At 36.4% G+C, this 16,389-nt stretch overlaps 1 protein-coding gene across 1 annotated transcript in view; it reads left to right on the top strand.

Annotated features, from left to right (window-relative positions):
- Positions 1 to 16,389, top strand: part of hs3st4 (heparan sulfate (glucosamine) 3-O-sulfotransferase 4) — a 152,754-nt gene that overhangs the window by 783 nt on the left and 135,582 nt on the right. The gene's annotated exons all lie outside the window — the stretch shown is intronic.

The raw sequence follows: 16,389 nt of genomic DNA, 5'->3' as shown, positions 1-16,389 counted from the left end.
ATATATAATATTTTTTTACGGCATCTATGTGTTTATATTAGTTTAATATACTTTATACCATTTTTTTTACAAAACAATTGGTTTAACGTCAAGTGGTGTAAACATCCATTGAAATACTTAACTTTATATATTTATTTATATATATATTTATATATATATATATATATATATATATATATATATATATATATATATATATATATATATATATATATATGTTTGTGTGTGTGTGTGAAATATTTATATAAAATACTTTAAGCATATTACATTTTTACATTTTGGTTTTATGGTTTTCTTGTCACATGACAACAAAATGGCTTCCTTCATGACAGCGACTTTGATTTGGTGAATAAGCTACTCAAATATATTTTATAACTTTTTGATATATTATTATTATTATTTTATATTTTTTTCTATTTGTATTATTCATCTTTTAAAACAAGAAAATAAAATGAAAAGAAATAATGATGAATGATTATGCCAATCTACCATTTGAAAATGACAATCTACTGATTAAAAATAATTAAAAAATGTTTAATATATATATATATATATATATATATATATATATATATATATATATATATATATATATATATATATATATATATATATATATATATATAATTTGATAGATCCAGGCAAAAACCTCATATAATCAATGAGTATTATATCATTAGCCCATATATCAGTTCTCTTTCCTTTCTTTTACTATGAAAAAGTGCTTGCATTCAGATATTGCAAGAATTGTTTACCATTATAGTATTTTCTTTTCATAGCATTTTCAGATTTTTTTTTTTTTATATATATATATATATATATATATAGTATACATCATTATTGGGAGAAAAAAAAAAAAAAAAAAAAAAAAAAAAAAATTTTGATCAGGCCTGACTGCTTGATCAGGTGTACTTGCTTGTCAGCAGCCTGGTATAATTAATAACTTTTCTGAAATATAGGCTACTTCTGTACGTATTGCATTCAAGTATGTATGACTTAGTGGTCATTAAGTGCTTTTTTAGAGAAGCTTTAGCATTTAATTAGTCAGTAGACTAACACATATGTGATGATTCAAGAGTGACGAAGTTCCAGGCTGCAGCGGATGCTTTAGTCCAGCTTCAGCCTAATTACTACAGCAGCATGACTGTTTCATTTCATGGCGAATTCATGTTCACAGTCGCTGCTCAGTAGAGCCAGGTGCAGTGAATGCTCCGGCTGAGCGCTTTCAGCACGCCTGGGCTTCGGACTCCCAGGTGTGCTCAAATCATGAGGTGCTTACTCAGGTGTATGTGCTCCCACATACCCTTCCTCAGCACGCTTTTGACTCGTCAGCCTTCATCAGCTAACCATATTTCCTAGTTTACATCTCTCCACTCCATTTGCAATCTGAACCAGTGCAGTTATTACAGCAAGGCTGTTTTTCTTCAGAGTGGTATTCTACATAGACCTATCATCATTCAGCTGAGCAGTTGCCTACGGTGTGGAGACGCTCGTACAAAGAGCGGCTGAGGGGTAGAGACCGAATGAGCATTAAGCCACACTGCGGTGTGTGCTGGTTCTGCTTGGATCTGCTAGCCTTGGGCTGTGACTCAGAGCTTTAGGGCCGGGCAACATCTGCCGCAATTCACTTCAGAGAGAGCCGAACTTGTAACATTCGTTCATTTGCCCGGGTGTTAATGCGAGCTGTTTCATTACGCTCCTTGTGTGGGGCTCATTAGACCAGGGAATGACAAGCTTACATAAATAACACCTAAGAGTGCTTGTGTGTTTTAATGTCTCTGAGCCTGGAAAATCCCTTAAGCGGCCTTAAATTTGTTTCCACATGCGCTTGGCATTTGACATATGTATAGCTTGCAGGAATATCAGATTTGAAATGGCCTACCATACACACCAATGGGAAAATTATCACACCTGCATTAAATGTCAGGCTAGATATGCAATACGTCACAGCATCAAATGCGAGGTTAAATGTAGCAAAACAAAAATAAACGGAAAGTTAACTCTTAACTGTTATTTGTTATGACATTAAACATTAATGTGACAGTTTGAAACATCTCAACATTTGTGTTTTAATATTGGCTTTTTGAGTCAATAATCTCACCAAATGCTTGCAAACTGATTAGCATTTTTGCAGAAGTGGCTAATTTCACACTTAGCTGTTGCTGTAAAGCTTAAACATGAAACATGTAGTTCATAAATGTGAATAATTTGCATAAGTTAATGATTTACACCATAAATGAAAAGGAAAAAAAGTTACTTTTGTGACATTATTACAGTGTAATTACACAAATATTACTATATTATTATTATTATAGCAAGTCGTTATACATAGTAAGTTCATAAATGTAAATAATTTGCATAAGTTAATGATTTACACCATAATGTAAAAGTTATTTTTTTTTCAGGTGACATTATTACAGTGTAATTACACAAATATTACTATATAATTACTATAGCAAGTCGTTATATGGTACATAATAAGTTCATAAATGTAAATAATTTGCATAAATTAATGATTTACACCATCATGTAAAGGAAAAAGTTTTTTTTTTTTTTTCAGGTGACATTATTACAGTGTAATTACACAAATATTACTATATTATAACTATAGCAAGTCGTTATATAGTATAATAAATAGCGTGCAACATGTAACTACCTATTCTGTCATCATTCATGTAGTTTCCAAACCTGTATGACTTAATGTATTCTGTGGAACACACACACATACACACACACACACACACACACACACACACACACACACACACACACACACACACACACACACACACACACACACACACACACACACAAAAAATGTTGCATTGACTTTCATTTTATAGACAAAAAAGTTCAATCATTCTTCAAAATATCTTCTTTTATGTTCCACGGAATAAAGTAAATCATACAGGTTTGGACCATCATGAGGGCGTGTAAATGATGACAGAATTCTCATTCTTGGGTGAACTGTACCTTTAAGATGCACATGAAGGCAACTCGATTTACAAATTTTCTACATGCAAAGACTCACAGACAAGCTGGTATTACACAGCATCAAATGCGAGGTTAAATGTAGCAAAACAAAAATAAACGGAAAGTTAACTCTTAACTGTTATTTGTTATGACATTAAACATTAATGTGACAGTTTGAAACATCTCAACATTTGTGTTTTAATATTGGCTTTTTTTATTACCTTTTAAAACCGCCATGAATAAACATCCAGTAGTGAAGGCACTTTGGACTTAATTTGCTACGCATATATATCAGGAGGAGTTCGGAGTAGTCTTTTCAGTCTTGAAATATGATGGTGCTCCTCCTTTATAGCCTGATGCAATGTTTAAAAAGCTTGTCAAGGAGGACCGGATGCTCCGTTAAACTCCTGTCTGCTTTTAAAAGAAGCCTCACTTTCACTGAGTGGTTAATGCTTTCCCTCTGTCAAATAATAATAGCTCGGCATCATTAGATGAAGCGCACCACTGCTGGGGTCCATTCTCAGATTAAAGGAGGGCAGGAAGGCAAAAGAAAAAAAAAGGGAGAACGTTAAAGCTGAAGTGTGTAATTTTTGCAGTGTTAAAACATTTCCAGCTTAAATACAGAGACAACTCCAAGTAAGCTGTTTGTGGGGAATAACATTGCTCTTTTTTTGAGTATCTTGACTAGCCTGATACAGCAACATTGGCATTTAGGGCAAGACTATCTGTTTGTTAGAACAATGGCAGAAAATGTTTATTATTTTTGCATCCATTTGGTGATTAGCGAACATGAATTACCCGTAGAAGATCTATACAGGTGGAGCTGGGGAAGGTGGAGGGTGTCTGAAGTGCGCTGAACCTCTAAGGTAAAAGTATTTTGAAGGTTTAGCACACAAGCTCATTGGCTACTGATACAGCAGGAACCAATCAGCTGTGTCCTATAGATAACGATGGATTATGAGCAGGTTGAGTTAAAGGACCTATTAGCCTGCGCCATCTAGAGTTTCATGACAGTATTTTGTATATAGCTCTCAACCATCAACATTAAACAGCATATAAATCAAAACTGCCTAACGTTACTTAATGAAATGTCGACCCAGGATGAGCTATAGGACTGTATAAGCTTTGGGAGTGTTGATGGACTACATCTACTCCATCTATATTTTGATCATCATCCTGAATCCGATCTAGACGTAGTCTTTGACATAAGCATGATTTTCTCAGCTTTTTGCTCAAAATGTTGCTTTTTTAATGAAACTTACCCATATTCAAGTGTTGATAAAAAAGTATGCATGAAGCTAGAATTTTATTTATTTATTTATTTTTTAAAGCAGAGGGGCCATTCTTTCTTTTGATGTACTGTATGTTTAGATATTCATACAACAAATATTCTATAGGGACCATGACATTTTTGTGAAAATTATCAAAAATGCTGGTGGTGGCTGGCAACTTTTTTATAACACGCAGTCAGGGAAAGAGAACAGTTGAGATATGCTATATTGGATAAAATTGAATATAATATATGTATCCAACTTGTTGCAGGATTTTAGCATCTTCTCTGATCTGTTATTTATTCATTCTATTCAATAGTCCCCCACACAGTATTGAGAGCTGGAGATCCTTGGGCTATTTGACCTCAGGAGAGTTTTTCCATCTTTGTGTCTGGTCGTGAGCATGTAACAGAGGTGGCCTTTCAAGAGATAGCAAAGAATCAGCATTGCCTACACCAAGGTCTCTTCCTTTTTGTTGGAGATAAAATACATTCAGATCAATGAGAGAGATATACATTGCTGAAGCCTACGCATTGTTCTTGCTCCGTACAAGGCTACACAATGAAGTGCTCTAATTTCACCAACTATTTATTGCCTCCTTATTTCCTGTAAAGGAGTAGAACTTCAGAAATGTCTCATTCCTAACAACTTTTTAAAGTTTAAAGGAATATTGAGAGATATAGGCAAGTTAAACTCTGTCAACAGCATCTTGCATGTTTGCCCCATAGACTTCCATTGTATGTGCATAACTGTTTGCTTTAACCCTTAAATGCATACCTCGGGTCTTTAGTGACCCGGAACGTCATTCACTACCATCCTCCTCGTTCATTTTTTAAAGTTAGACATCAACCTTCTTGGTATTCCTCAATCAATTCATTATAAAGAATAAAACATGAAAAAAAAAAAAAATCACAAAATTATAAAAAAATGACTATTTTTGTATTCATTTTTTGTAAAAATTGTATAGGGTCGCTAACGACCCGAGGTGTGTATGAGTGTACGTATATTTTTTTCTGCACAACAATAATTGAATCTTAGATGACGGTATAAGTGCAATTCACCTTTATTCCACAAGGTGGCAATGTCTGATACACAATGCTGAAGTGACGACTCACTCAGACAGAAAACAAAATAATAAGAAAAACATGAAATGGCTCAGCGTTTTACTGCAGAGCAAGTACTGAACGCAATCAAATATGACTGTAACTGTTACAGGATGGTTCTGGTGAAGCTGTTAGTGATCGAAATAATGATTTTGAAGATGTTGAAAATTATATAGTTTTGAGAATACATTTGAGATTGCGAATGGGCTCATATCCATGACCTCAAACATAAAACTAGCCTATTATTTGCTGAATGTACTGGGAAATGAGCTCTGACGAGGATAGTGATGATAAAATAAAATATCTGCTCAAACAAAATATGCTTTATTTTATTCTTCTGTAATTGTTACTCTATTATCAGAGGAGTTTTATATTATCACAACAGGTAGAGATCCTTCCATGTTAGATTTAGATCTGGGTCGATAAAGACCCGAATATGTAAGAATGATTGGAGAAATAGTCATGCATTTAAGGGTTAACAAACTAAGGTATTAATCATAATTATTTTCTGAGGTAATCGCTAACATGCCAGAGACGCCATTAACAGATATTACCTTATAATGGAATATTCCTTTAAAGTGCGTCTATTATGCTATTTTAAAGGCTTATAATTTTGTTTTGTAGGTCTCCTACCATATATTTGCGTGCATCCATGGTATGCGTCTCCTACAATATATTTGCATGCATCCATATATATATATATATATATATATATATATATATATATATATATATATATATATATATATATATATATATATATATATATATATATATATATATATATATATATATATATATATATATCACCACTTTTTCTTATAACATTGCAGCATCACCTCTTTTCTCACAGTGTCTGAAATGGTGCAATTAAGGAGTTGGTCTCTTTAAGCCTCTCTCCTTTTCCTACTTTGCTCTGTTTGGTCAGATGGCCCAGTCTGTTGTGATTGGTCTACCTCTTACAGTCAAACACCCATGACCATGAGCACGAGTCTTTATCCTTTTGTTAGCGCATGCAAAGTGGATTCACTTTTGCAGTGCAGAAAATGGCATCTTCTCAACATGTCGACATTATGCAAATTTGTTACAAACCATAGATTGGTAGGAATCCAGGAAGTAAGCCTGGAATTACTGATTACTTTTTTCAGGCAGTTCAGAATCGGTCCTTCCTTTTGGGAAACATTATGTCCATTAATTCTGCACTTTAATCTTTGAAACTTTGGCAACCTTTTACATTCAAAAACACTTTATAGGGTTAGTTCACCCAAAAATGTTGTCATTTATTACTCACCCTCATGTTGTTCTACACCCTTCGCTCATCTTCAGAACACAAATTAAGATATTTTAGTTAAAATCCGATGACTCAGTGAGGAGTGCATTGACAGCAAGATAATTAACACTTTCAGTGCCTAGAAAGCTACTAAAGACATATTTAAAACAGTTCATGTGACTACAGTGGTTCAATCTTAATGTCATGAAGTGATGAGAATACTTTTTGTGCACCAAAAAAAACAAAATAATGACTTTATTCAACAATATCTAGTGATGGGCGATTTCAAAACACTGCTTCATTAAGCTTTGAAGCTTTATTAATCTTTTGTTTTGAATCACTGGTTCGGAGTGTATATATCAAACTGCCAAAGTCACGCCCCCCCCAGTGGTGAACCATTAAAATTTCGAAACACTTAAGCCATATCGAAGCCTCGTTTACTGAAATCACATGACGTTGGCAATTTGATACGAGCTCCAAACTACTGATTCGAAACAAAAGATTCGGAAAGCTTCGAAGCTGACATTAAAATCCTGACACTTTTAAAAATGGCTCGGAAAAGCGAAGTTTGTTTTGAGAAAAACTCCAGCTTGGTTTCATTGCAGATGCCACTTGCTTTGATATTTTGAGTATCTAATGCAATAAAATTCTGACGTTTTTAAGCGTGGCTTAAGTGTTCTAACACTTTTCGGGCTACTGGGTGCAGCAAATCGTCCGAGAGTTTGTGAGGAGTATGAACAGCATGCAGAGTTGATTCCTTCCTGTCAGAAGTCGAGACACAAGCCTCTGACAGGAGGAGTAAGTCACAGATGCAGATCCACTGCTGAGCGAAGCAGGACAGAACCCAAATCCACCGTTTATCCCTTGTTTACCTTGCCTCAGCACGCCGCGCTGCAGTTCAACCCGACTCTCGCCTCCCGACTGCTGGCTCAAAGCTGTAAGGGGAGGTGGGCCGCCTCCCAGCTCAAGCTGGATGCCATCTCTCTCCGCACAGCCTAGCTCTTGCACCTCCTTGGGATGCCCCAATCTGCCTGCTCCTGATAAGCTTCCGCCAAGGCGTGCAAGGACGCACCTCTGGGTACTCGGATGCCAACGCGGCAGTCGTGGAATTAAACTTTTTAATTAGCAGCATGCCCCTGTGCCTGTCGAGAGCGAGTGGACTGCAGCAGTCAGGTCTGTCTCATCCCCCTATTTCCACTTAATTAAATTCACCAGCACAAAAGAGGCCCAGTGACTACAGGAGCGTCCGCCTTGCCACTTCACAAGTTTATCACCCTTCCTGTCATCCTTTAGCTAGGTGCAAACATTGTGCCGTTCCAATGCTGAGATTCAGCTGCCGCATCTCCTGACGTATGAAAATCTCAAATGTACTCGTGCTGTTGCTTTGTTTTGACATATTGATGATATGTAGGCATCCTCTGGAATCTGTATTCGGCTTTCGGGGTTGCACGGATACTCACGCACATATTGTTTGGCCCTCCGGAAACATTCCCAGACAGCAGTCTTGACAGTTCAATTACATCTGGGATTTAAAGTCAAAGAGCATTAAGGCGTAAGCGTTCACACGCCGCCGCAGTCTATGAGAAAGGTTCTCCATGGCCTAAAGAGTCAAGGTGAAAAGTGAGCTCATATTGCGCAATTTACTCAGAGGTCGGCCTTCCGGGTTATTCGAGTCCATTTTTTTTTTTTGTGGCACCAGAGCTATACGCCGAATCCCAGCATTTTATCTTTGAAGGCCAGGAGAGGAAAATTCACCCACCGTCAAGATTCTGGAATACATTTTTTTCTTACTCACTCGACGCTTTGCTCTTTCTGACAGACATCCTTGCTGCCTGCTGGGCTGAGTCGTGCTAGAAAGTTTCTGAAGTGATGATCTTCATCCAATTCCACAAGTTTAATTCACTTATGCTAAGAATCTAATTTGTCAATTTAATTTGCAGGCATTAAAATATTGGCATCATCACACAATCTGCCATTAAAGCCCAGCTTCTGTCCGGCTTTGTGTCTGTGGATGAAAACGTGAGCCTTGTTCTCATTGCAAAGCAAATAGGGAGGCTATTTAAGCTTTGTTACTTTTTTTCTTTTTAGACCAACATTGTGGATGGATTACTTGAAAATGACAGCCGCTGCCTCAAGTATTAAATTATTTATTTTGAGCCAAAAATAAAGTGTAAACTTAAGTCATTTTGAGCTTAAATGAATTCTCCCAGGGATTATTTACTTTCCACGGATTTGTCATGATGTGTTTCCAGTCAGAAGGAACAACGATTTCATTCAACAAAGAACTGGTTTACAGCCATCTTAAAATCTCTCTGAATGAGAATTCTCTGGGACAAATAGGCATGTCAGTCATACTTGACAAGATTCTAATTTTCTCCCTGCGTTTCCTGCAGCTCCCCCCTCCCTTTTTGCGTGTTCGGTGAGTGATACAGTCTCAAGACATGACCCAAAAACAAGCTAAAGCAGTTCAGACAGGAACTTTGACATGTTGAAACCACGCAGAGAGGGCAAACATGCGGCTTCCAGCGTGTCTCACGGCTGCTCCTCTGACCTGACATTTATCGTGGCAGGGCTTTACTGTTCCTCAGAGGAGCTGTAGGGATGAAAAAAAATCTGATTCCCTGCTAGGAATGTGACACATGGCTTCACCTGCATCTCTCTGTGACATCTGACACAGTACACAGAAATCCTAATACACCATATGGCCCTGACAGATAGAGGATTCTAGTTAAAGGAATAGTTCCCCCAAAAGTGAAATTTCTGTCATAGTTTTCTCACCTTCATGTTGTTCTACACTTGTATGCTGTTATTTTTCTACAGGAATTACATGTGTCAATCAAGTGTGTTTGAGGCTTCCGTTTACCATATTTAATGAACAATATTGAATTCAAATCTACAATTCGATTTTAAAAAGTTTATTATAAAAACATATTATTTTTTTCTCAAAATGCAATAAATCCATGACACTTATTTTTTTTTCAAAATGCAATTAATCCATCAATATAAAACTTATTTTTCAAATTGAAAAAACACAACAAAGTAAGTTGATTCACATATATGACAGAGTCTAAACTTTGCCAATATTTATCTTATATACAGGCATTTTACTAAAAATACATTAAGCCGTCGCTCCCAAAATGAATTCAACGGGTCATCTTGTCAATGTTATAAATTATTTGTCATTACCGATTAAAGAGTATTTATATTGTTTTTATATTTATATTATATATTTAAATTATATATTAAATAAACACATTTGCCGAGTACATTGGTATTATTGGTATTACTTTTTAAAAAAGCCTTCAATGTTTACAATAGGTGGAATGGTGCGCTGTGATTGGTTGAGCGAATATATTGCGTTCTGCAGAAAAAGGAGACTGGCGTTTGTCACGTTTTGGAAAGAAAGGGAGAAAACATGACAGAATAACACGACTGATGTCGCATTTTGTGCAAATTTAATAAATGACTTTTCAATACTGACCAGAAACAATACTGATTTTGGCGGAAACTCATTTTTTTTTTAAATGCCGTTTATCGCGTTTTGAAACCAAACTGATACAAAACCGAACCTCAGATGTGGCCTCGCAACTGACAGACAAAACACATGTCCAAAATTCACTTATCAAAAATCTTGTAACTTTATTTGAAGCTTGATTTTGGTAAAATGTTAATAATATAGGCCACGTACACACTGTAAGTTTCAGGAGTTACAACCAAATTTAAATGCGGGAGTGAATCCCCTAAATTGTCATTACATGTCTGTACAGAACACGACTCACTCTCAAAAATCCGATGACAGCTTAGAAACCATAGCGACGTTCCGGCGTCTCTTGTGTTTTGTATCCGTTATTGTGACCAAAGTAATATTAAAGTGACAAAACACTTTTTTTTTTTTTTGTAATATTACAGTGAGAAAACACTGTTATTTTCAGCAATTGAACTAGTTGACGGAGGCGTCATATTTTGTTTATGCTTGTACAGCCTGTTTCACACAGAGCGAGCTCTTTCTGTGTTGCCTTGATCACTCATTATAAACGATTTGGGCTTGTTGTTTAAGCTTGTCTCGTGGAGTTCTTAAACTGAGCAGACATTAATCATGATATTTTGGTCTTATTTTCAGCATAAAGCATTTCGATTTATTTCAGTTTATTATGGGCTTATTGTTTGTTCGCTGATTTTACTAGCAAGATCTGGCAACTGGAGTTAGTCAAAGACTGTGCTTTCCATGTGATTCACCAAATACAGAAGGGAGACACATCTCCGATGAACGTTAAAATACTCCATTAACAACTAGTTGTCGAGTTTGGTTCCGTACACACTGCATAGAATTTCTGTAAATGCTGTTGTCACTACCTGTATTTTTCGGGAGTTAATTTGGTTGTAGTGAAGTGAAGTGAAGTGACATGTGGCCAAGTATGGTGACCCATACTCGGAATTTGTGCCCTGCATTTAACCCATCCAAGTGCACACACACAGCAGTGGGCAGCCATTGCTGCGGCGCCCGGGGAGCAGTTGGGGGTACGGTGCCTTGCTCAAGGGTCTCACCTCAGTCGTGGTATGAGGGTGGGGAGAGCGCTGGATATTCACTCCCCTCACCAACAATCCCTGCCGGACCTGAGACTTGAACCCATGACCTTTGGGTTACAAGTCCGACTCTCTATCCATTAGGCAACATTTAAGCATTGATCAATGCATTGATTGAATGCATTGAAACAACTGCCCCCAGAATGCAGTTGACACTCCTGTATTTTACTGAACTGTGTGTGTACAGAAAGCGTAAAGGTGAACTGAGCTTCAGTGTGTAAGTGGCCATAATGACACATGCAACTGTCTGACCATATACAGTAGTCAACATTTGAAGTGGATCAAAAAAGTTAATCAAAGTTGTCCGAAGATGAAGGTTTTAGGACAACTTTGATTAAAAGGTTTTGATCCACTTCAAATGTTGACTACTGTATAAAGCCTCAATATCAACTCTGACAACACAGTGTTTAATTATTATAATTTCCTGAAAAGTCGCGGCTTTGGACATATGAAGTTTCCGCCCAACAGCAAAGATATGTATGCGCATTGATCAATGCTTAAATATGAATAAAAGCTTGTATTAAATCTGTTCATCATATAAATTGATCATCTGTTCACAAGACTTGGATTAAACAGCTTGATTCATATGGATTACATTTTATAATGTCTTTATGAACTTTTTGAAGTGAGAATGTTTTAGGAGAATGAACTTTCAATAGAGGCACATCAATCTCTTACAGTAGGTGTTATTAATAATATCTTCATTTGTGTTTCACAAAGTTGAAAGTGTTATGGTTTTAGAATGACTTGAGGGTGAGAAAATGATCATTTTAGGGTGAACTAACCCTTTAAAGGACAAAAAAGTACCATAAGTTTTGTACATTAGTGCTCCAAGTGTTCTTCCGAGTCATATGTCTTTAGGTTTGTGTGAAGAAAAGATCATAATTTAAGTTGTTTTCCATTGATAATCTGACAACAACATCGGTTTGGCTTCAATAGACTTGAAATAAGTTGCACGGGCTACTCTTATAAACATTTATGCTGCTTACGTGCATCTTTTTTTGGTCTTGACTAAGCACTAAATCACTATGTACTTGTTCTGTGCGGCGATTCTTCAAAAACTACTCTTCAAAAAACTACTACTATTTGTGTCCAATGGAAAATATGGGTTTGGAACAACGTGAAACAGTTTGCCAGCGGAATGATAGATTGGAAATGAAGGTTTTGAGAACAACCAAAAATGAACAAACAACCCAGCGAGGCAGCTTTTTAGCTCTGTGAAGGATCTGTGACATAGCTCACACCACCCGTTTCTTCAACAATATACGCAGCTTAGAAGATTGTGACAGGCTTAATTCAATTATGGCGGTGAGATGTGCTTACACTCCGTAGGTGTGAGCTAATTCCTCTGTTAACACCCCTGAGTCACTGTCACACACAAAGACAAACACATTCATTGGCTTCCAAAAGCTTGTTTGCAGTGATTGTCCCATTGCCTTTGAAGTTTCTCATTGCTTTCTGTTGTTTATTTATTCATGTGCTTTTCCTTGCCTGGAATCACCATGAGGTATTCAGCTAGAATAATTTTAGCATAGTGTGAAACAATGTAGGGATGGTATTTTGGAAGTGTAAACTGAGTGCAACATAGTTTCAACACACCAAGTTCTGGTGGTTAGATTTCGTAGATCTGTTCTTCACTGACTTTGAATGCGATTTTTGGGAATTTTTCCTGTGCCATTGTCTATTGAGGTTTCAATCTGCCTGGCGTCAATAATATGCATACACCATTAATCAGACACCCCAAGAGAATGTCTCGCAATAGCTCACAATAGTTTTTTATACAGCAGCTGCCACATGTGCCAAGCCTCCTTTGAGATCTGGACTAAGCTGATGAGATGAAAAAGGATGCCTTTGAGGCTTATGATAATTTCTAATTGGTGTATCAAAAGGTGATTATTTTGTTGGGGTAATTTTGATTATTGGCATTTGAGATGTTGGGTCAGGCAATGTTTTGTTGACATACTTTGCTTGTTCTGTGCCTGCCTAGTAACATCATAGATGGCAAGTGTTGCTTTTTGCAAGCAGCATAATGCATTTAAATGGCATAATGCAATTAAAATTCCTTGACAATGATATTTAATTGTCATAAAAGATAGGATGTGTAGTGTTTGGAAGGGAGTAAATTGGAGTCACACCATATCCTGTCATTTTCTAGCAATATCGGCAAGTAACTTTGCGATACTTTGTCTTTCAAAGCTGTAGATGACTTTTTGGTTGTGGAAGCATTTTTTTTTTTTTTTTCATTTTCTCCATAGGAATAATAATAAAAAAAACTTCAAAAGAGTTAAAATCCATGAACTAAATCAAACAGATCTGAAATTATTATTTATTAACAAAAGTTCACCCATTAATGAAAATTCTGTCATCACCTACTCACCCTCAAGTTGATCTGTATGAATTTCACTGTTCAGAGAGTCAAAGCTAGTCAACAGTCTAGTAAACATTGGCAACCTCTTTAAGTTATTCTTGACTGTGCCGATGAACGCGCATCATGTTAAAGTATTTTTTCTTGGTTGCGCCGACTGAAAACACGAGAAACGCGACGAGACAGGAGAGACTCGGACATTGCAGCATTGAACAATGAACGGTCCACGCGTGTGGATTTGGATAAAACAGTTAATTGCTTTGATGCCGTGCCTGTTCAATGCCATTTAGCTCTTCACAGTGGCGTATAGCGGATGGGCACGCAGGGCTATTAAATTATTCTTATTATCATGCTACTTTTATTATTAAATTAATATTGCAATTAATTTGCCCCGCAATTATATAGCGCATAACTGACGCGCATAACTGACACGCATAACTTACAATATATATATATATATATATATATATATATATATATATATATATACAGAGGCAGAATCTGTGAAAATGAGAATTATTTTAATAAAATAAGAGGGATAATAAAGAATGCATGTTATTTTTTGTTTAGTACTGTCCTGAGTAAGATATTTTACATAGAAGATGTTTGCATTTAGTTCACAAGACAAAACAATAGATGAATCTTTAAAATAACCCCCACAAGTTTGTGAACCATTGATTCTCAATACTGTGTGTGGTTACCTGATGATCCACGACAGTTTTTATGTTTTGTGATGGTTGTTCATGAGTCTCTTGTTTGTCCTGAGCAGTTAAACTGAGCTCTGTTCTTCAGAAAAATCATCCAGCTCCTGCAGATTCATCAGTTTTCAAGCATTTTTGCATATTTGAACCCTTTCCAGCAGTGACTATAGGATTTTGAGATTCATCTTTTCACACTGAGGACAATTGAGGGACTCAAACTCAACTATTAAAATAGGTTCAAACATTCACTGATGCTCCAGAAGGAAACACGATGCATTAAGAGCCGAGGGGTGAAATTTTACTTAATTTTTCTGCCAGGAAACATGCAAGTATCTTCTGTTGCTTCCGAAGGGCAGTACTGAATGAAAAACAATGATATTTAAACAAAATAAGAAAAATTGTGACATCTTCATCCTGTTCAAAAGTTTTCACCCCCCGACTTTTAATGCATCGTGTTTCCTTCTGGAGCATCAGTGAATGTTTAACCTTTTTAAATAATTGTCCTCAGTGTAAAAAGATGAATCTCAAAATCATTCAGTCACTGCTGGAAATGGTTCAAATATGCAAAAATGCTTGAAAACTGATGAATCTGCAGGAGCTGGAGGATTTTTCTGAAGAATATTAGAATTAGAATGAAGATCATGGCAACTCACTAGTAATAACTCAAAAGTTATTACATCCTTCAGAAGGAATTACTAATTATTTGGATCAGTATTCTAAAGTGAAAAGCATGATAGTAATTACTGTAGACATAAAAAAAATACTGAAAGTATTACTGATTAGCTAATAGTGAACTAAGCACTATTACTAATTTGTTTATCAGAATTTCTTGTTATTTAATAGCAGTTACTACAATATTAATACTGCGTTACTCATCTTTGTAGTTTTTCATTAATGATGGAACAGTATTATAAAGTGTTACCATTATTTGTTAAAAGTCCAAATTATGCTGGCTTGAATACAAACATAGTTTAATAGCCTCTGAGCTCACAGTATGTATATCTTGAAAATCTTCTGCAGAATTGTTAAAAGCAATTTTCTCTATGGAGACACTGAATAGGATTTTTTACTTCCAGAACCCAACTGTTGCACTGTATTGCATACCCCTCTGTGATTGTTCATTTCTTGAAGAATACTAAACCACTTTGAGTTCATGTTTGGTTAAAACATACCTTTTTGGTTACCTGCAGTGTTTAAAATGAGGTATAAAAATAAGGGGTCTTGTTTTTATGAAGGGAGTTAGGAAATTGAGGGAGACGTATGCCACTTGTTGAGGTATTCTAAATGTTCTTTGTTCTCCACTCATCCTCATTTAAGTTCTCTCTCAGCGTTATTCAGGTTTTCCTTCTTTTATCTCAAAGATAATACACATTTTTCATGATTTACCACAACAGACAGAATGAAATAATGTGAAAGAAATAATGAAATAAGACTATTTCCTTTCAGACATGCAGCTCGGGCTGTCAGCGTGTTGCCAGATTGGTGATCTCCATTCAGTTACTCATGCCACACATTTTTAAAGTGTTTGCAGTGACGCAAACTCTCTCTTCACAGCCATCCACCCCCATTTTTCCTCTCACCTACCTGTATTTAACACAACCTCAAGTATGATTTACTTTGGGAATCCGTGTTCATTTTTTTTTTTTACCTGGAAAACGCAGTTGGAAATGTGTTAACACACAAAGGTTTAATTGATCTTCTCGATAAACAATGAACCCAAACTCATTCAAGGTCACAGCTTCCACATACTCAGTCCTCCGGTTACTTCAAAAGGCCAACAAACCATGAAAGTGCATCTGGGCAGAGGTGAGAAGGTAGCAGTGCTGTAACTAATGGGTTTATTTAATTTAATTTACCGCAGCAGCCCGGGATCACACAAACCATGCGGGCCGGAGAGAGATTGAGGTTGCTGTGGGAAAGAAAGAAAGATTAACCCTCTTTTTAAAAGGGCAAAATTCGCTCTCATGTCATGCTGGATTTTCCTGCAGAGATATGGCACTGTATAACTTGGCAGAACTAAATGAATACAGGTTTGTGGAGAAATGGGGCTCTCCAGTTTATTTCTGACAAGCCTCCTAATCAACGTCACGCTGGGGCCGCGCTCGCTGGGCTGAGAATCGTT

The sequence above is a fragment of the Chanodichthys erythropterus genome, chromosome 3 (assembly GCF_024489055.1).
Source record: "Chanodichthys erythropterus isolate Z2021 chromosome 3, ASM2448905v1, whole genome shotgun sequence".
NCBI classification, from domain to species: domain Eukaryota; kingdom Metazoa; phylum Chordata; class Actinopteri; order Cypriniformes; family Xenocyprididae; genus Chanodichthys; species Chanodichthys erythropterus.
This window is presented reverse-complemented; position numbering and strand designations above follow the sequence as displayed.